General features: G+C 63.1%; 1 long non-coding RNA gene across 1 annotated transcript; it reads right to left on the reverse strand.

Moving 5' to 3' along the window:
• Positions 1 to 2012: 2012 nt before the first annotated feature.
• On the reverse strand, positions 2013 to 2739 carry LOC143694554 (uncharacterized). Its single transcript, XR_013183132.1, has 3 exons — positions 2669 to 2739; positions 2320 to 2376; positions 2013 to 2029 (listed from the first exon to the last, which is right to left on the reverse strand). It is a non-coding gene; the product is annotated as an uncharacterized LOC143694554 (long non-coding RNA).
• Between the last annotated feature and the right edge of the window lie 2291 nt (positions 2740 to 5030).

Consider the following 5030-nt stretch of genomic DNA (forward strand, 5'->3'; position numbering starts at 1 on the left):
GAAGATGAGCAAGTGCTGCAGTTGTGCCTTGAAGGCACCTGCAACAGAGGAGCCTCGGGAAGGCTACAGGACAGGAAGTCCCGCAGTCTGTCCTCGAGGGCACCAGCAAGAGAGAAGTCTCCAAAAGGAAATAGGACTGCAAGTCCCGCAGTCTGTCCTCAAGGGCACCGGCCGCAGGGATGGCAGACGCTTTGGAAATGCTCCACGTCACCGAGTCCCGCAGCCTGGCCTCGAGGTCACCTGCAAAGGGAATGCCTCGGAAAAGCTCCGGGTCAGCCAGGAACGAGTTGGCTGTGGGAGGTCTCCTCACAGCACTGCTCTGTCCCGTCCTGTGCCGTCGCGTGCACCGAGTACTGTGGCGTCGCCAGCACCTACGTCACGACGTGTCACAAAGGGTCACCCTTGCACACTCTGTCCCTTTCCATTCCACGGTGAGCACGGTGCACTGTGTCACAGAGAGCCCCAGGACACACCTCAACGTGCCCTGGGGACACCCTCACCCCAGCCAAACTGCCCCAGCTTGCAGGCAAGACCTTGCCCCAAGTGTTGAAGACACAGCCCAGCAGGAACTTTAGCAATGGCCCAAACAAGAAGCAGCTGCTGCTCTGCTCTGCCTGCTCAGGGTAGCAGAATGAGCCGCCACGGCTGCCAACGCAGCAGAGCAGGAAGGGCACCGGGGCCTTCCACAGGCCCTGCCATGGCCTCTTTGGGACCAGTCCCGGTGCTGGGTGGCCGGCACACTCGCAGGGCCGTGACACAGACACGGGAGCTGTGGCCCAGAGCACCAATGCTGCTCTGGCCCCTGGGGAGCGCTGACAGCCGCAGCTGTGGAAGAGTCCCTGCCAAAGGAGATTTGCCATCCCCAAGGCCTGCCAATGCTGGTGCCTGGCTCCTGCCGCAGAGACCTGTGGCCGCGGGGGACATCTCTGCCAGAGGACAACCAAAGCCAACGTGCCTTGGTGGCTATGCCGTCTTTTCTGCCAACAGGTGGCTGTTGGCAGGAGCACCTGGAGCAATTGGTGGCCACACTGGGTATCTGTCAGAAGGCAGGAGCTGTTGTCCCTTCCTGGAATGATTTTTGCTCGGAAGTGATTATCTGCAGCACAAAACCACCATCCGCTATTGACTTTGACAGGACAATGACATTCTTACAGAGATACTTTCAAGTTTCCTTGTGTGCTTCTGGCTGGTTTTCTTGCTCTCTGGATAAAAACATCAGCCCAGCGTCCGATGGCCAATGCTGCAGGTGCTGCCCATCTGGCTGTGGCCAGCAGTTGGTGTCCAAACACAAGCGGGTGCCTTCTGGGCAAGGGAATGGACTGGCACCAGCAGCCATTTTCCCAGGTGAACCTGGCAGGAAGCCGGGCAAGTGCCGAAGATTGGCATGACTCTGGCATCAGAGAACCTGTGGTGTGTCTCTGATGACGCTGCCAGCACTGTGAAGCAAGAGCCAAGACAAGCGCTGGAAGCAGACACATCCTGCCACTTTCTGCTCTGCCATGGACACGGAACACACTTGTTCCCCCAGCTCCAGAAGACTTGACGCAGGAACAAAAACATCCCTGCAGGAAGCACCAAAGGCCAAGGGCCGTTTGGCCACTTTCCCTTCCACAGCGCACGCTTGGGCAAGTGGCTGAGAGCAAGCAGCCTTTTTGCCCTCTTCCCGGTTGGCCTGAAGACACTCTGCACCGAGAGAAAGCTCCTGGACAGCCAGCTATCCAACAACAGCAATTTAATGTTCCTCTAGTGGGTGAAGGGAAAGGAAGTGCTGGCAGAGGAGAGGTGTTCCCCGCAGGCTCAGGTGGCCCCAGCAGACGCAGCCTCCCGGATCAGTTCTCCGCAGCGCCGCGGCAGGACACTCAGCCGCGGCCACACAGGAAAGGCCGCGACTGCCAGAGGCGGCACAGTTGGTCTCGCATCTTCTGCAGTCGGGAGGAGGGAACGCTCTGTACAGCTAAAAGGATGTACAGAGCTTGAAGCGCCAGGAATGAGATGGCTGGGCTGGAGTCATCCGTCATGTCCTGAAGGGCTGCAGAGAGAGAAACAGAGGCACGGTCAGAGGCTGGATCTGCGCACAGCTGGGGAGAGCCTCCAGCCTCATCCATGCCACAGCCTGGAGGAGGCAGTCTGGAGGAAGCAGGAGACAAGAAGGACGAGCTGGCAGCTGCTGGCCAGGAATGTCCCGCAGGCCCCTGCAAGGTGTCTGTGCTGTGGCCACGCTGCCCTTGGGGCGCGCAGGGAGCGGAGCCGTGGGCGGGCAGGCCAGGGAACGCAGGTGCCAGCGGCAGCCCCCGGCGAGAGCCCGCGGGCCTCACTCACCCCTGCAGATGATGCGGAACTCCGGCTGCTGCCCTGTCAGGTAGCGCCCGGCCATCCCTGGTGAACACAGAGCGTGTCCTGCCTTCAGAGCCACAGCTGCCGCACACGGCCGCTGCCAGCCCTGAGGCCACACGGGCTGCTGGCCCGGCAGGGCTCAGCCCGGGCCCCTGGCGCACGCTGCCGCCCGAGGGCACGGCTGCCAGAGGGCGGCAGCAGCAATGCCCAGGCCAGCGGGGGCTGCACTTGCCCGCGCCCGGATCCTGCTGCCGGGACAGCAGGCGGGGCTGGGGCCGAGCTGCGGCGGGGCGGGGCGGGGCAGGGCGGGGCGGGAGCCGGGCTTGGGGCTCACCCATGAACCTGACGGCCGCCTCTCGCAGGGGCTCCTGTGCGCTCCGCAGGTACGGCAGGGCCCGGCGCAGGCGCTCAGCCGCTCGGCTCCTGTCCTCTGCCAGCTGCAGAGAGCGGCAGGGCACGGAGGGAAAGGGTTGATGCGGGCCCTGCCCCTGGGCCGGGTGCCCCCTACGGCCGGCACTGCTCGCCCCCCGCCCACGGAGCCCTGAGGCCCGGCCAGCAGCCGCAGGCGCCGGGGCAGGCGGCTTCTTCAGGCATCGGGCTGGGCATTCCAGCCTGTCCTTACCAAGCACTCGGCAAATCTCCACATCTGATCCGTCTTCAGCAGCTGCTTGAGATCCTTCCTCTTCAGGAACCTAACTGCAGAAAGCAGTGTTTCCCGAGAGGCCTGCAGAGCAGCAGAGACCCAGAGATGGCACCGCAGCCCAGGGCACAGGACCCGCATCTCTGTACCAAGGCCAGGAGGAGGCTGGAGCCCCTCAGGTGCCAGGGGCTGGGGAGACAGCTGAGCCCCCTCCCATGGGGACACCCAGGAGGCCTCACCTGTGCCACACGCCCGTTCTCATCGTGGCACTGGAAGAAGAGTGGGAGCAGGCTCTGGCTCACGTGCTTCTTCAGGGCCTTTTCTCCCTTTGCCACTACCAGCGTGATCACGTCTTGGAAGAGGCCAATGGAGAGCAGCCGCACAAGGCTCTTGTCCTGTTGGAAAGGAAGCAAAAGCCCTCCACATCAGCTGCTCCAGGCCCCCCTGTGCCCAGGCCCAAGGCGCCACCCGAGTGCCCGTGGCTGGGGGCACAGAGCCTCACATTGTCAAAGAGGTGCCAGAGCGCCTCAGCCAGCTGCAGGGCCATGGGGCTGGCTATTGCCAGGTCCTTCTGCAGCGGCAGGAAGCTGAGCACAAGGAGGCTCATCTCAACAATGTCTTCATCTCTATCCCACAGTAGCTTCCCAAGGCTTTCAGTCAGGCTGTACATGCTTGGATCCTGTGTGCAAAACAAAGCTGGGCAACCCCACACTGCTGCTGCTGCAGGGCTCAGAGGCCGAAGGCCTGTCCCGAAGCACTCAGGCAGCTGAACAGCGACCCTGGAGAGCTGGGAGCAGCTGGCACAGCTGCCAAAGCCCAGCTAAGCCCAAGGGGCTGCTTGCCCCAGCCCCACGCTGGCAGCACAGCTTCAGCTGCTGCCTCCTTCTCACCATCGAGGTGAGCCCCACGAGGCCTCGCAGTGCCACGCGACGTATCTGCCTGGACTCGCTCTGCAGGTGCCTTGTCAAGATCTCCAGGACTTTTTCACCGCATTGGCTCAAGTCCAGGCAATCCAGGACCTGAAAGGCACAGAGCAGGCACAGAGGTGCCCAGCTGGCAGGAGCTCAGAAGGGCACAGGGCCGAGCCAAGGCAGCAGCAAAGGGCTTGGTGCAGCGTCCCAGGCAGCTGCGGCTACGAGAGGGCGGAGGGCTGGGAGGCAGCTCAGCCAGGCAGCGCTGGCCATGGGGCTCACCTCCACCAGGAAGGCCAGGGCGGGCAGTTCCCAGTCTGAAATGCCTTGGCTGAGCAGGTCAAAGAGGCGGGATGCCATGTCGCAACACCAGATGATGGAGACATGGCGCATCTCCCTGGCAGGGAGAAAAAGGCACCATTGCTCCTGGGCCGGGCGGGCAAAGCTCTCCCAGGGCTGACTGGCAGAGCTCTGGTCTCCTCCCGAGCACGCCGGGGGCGCTTTGGGAGGCGGCCATTCCTGGGCACCCTCCTGTGCCGGCCTTTTCCAGTCTGCTCATCCCTCCCTCGGTGACAAGGCCCTGCCGCCCATGACCACGGGGACTGTGTGGGGCGTTGCGGGCACAAAGGAGAGGGGCGGTGGGGAGAACGAGGTCTCACCTGGCCAGCAGACCCACTGCGCAGTGGTGGGTGTCGGCACAGAGCAGCGTGTCCCAGGCGTGCTTGCGTTCCATGGACAGCACCACGTGCTCATAGCGCATTTGGCAGAGCAGGGCCTTCAGGGTCTGCAGGGCAAAGCTGTGTGCAAAGCAAAGGCCAGGTCACGCTGGGAGCCCCGGCTCCTGCCCTGGGGGCATGGGAGGCATGGGGAGGCTGGGAGGACGGGCATGGGAGGGATGGGGAGGCTGGGAGGACTGGCATGGGGCACCTGTTGGGCTTGGCGGAGAGGCCGTGTTGCTCCTGGCATCCCTTCCAGAAGGTCTCAACCTCTTCTGGCATCTCCTGCATGCTGATGTACGCTTGGAAGAGCAGACTCAGAAAGAGACTGGGGAAATACTCCAGCACGACAGGCGAGCGCCAGGCCAGATTGAAGACTCTCCACAGCGCCACGGTTGCCTGCAAGAAATAAGAGCCAGAGACAAGGCT

This window comes from Agelaius phoeniceus, chromosome 7 (assembly GCF_051311805.1).
Source record: "Agelaius phoeniceus isolate bAgePho1 chromosome 7, bAgePho1.hap1, whole genome shotgun sequence".
NCBI lineage: Eukaryota > Metazoa > Chordata > Aves > Passeriformes > Icteridae > Agelaius > Agelaius phoeniceus.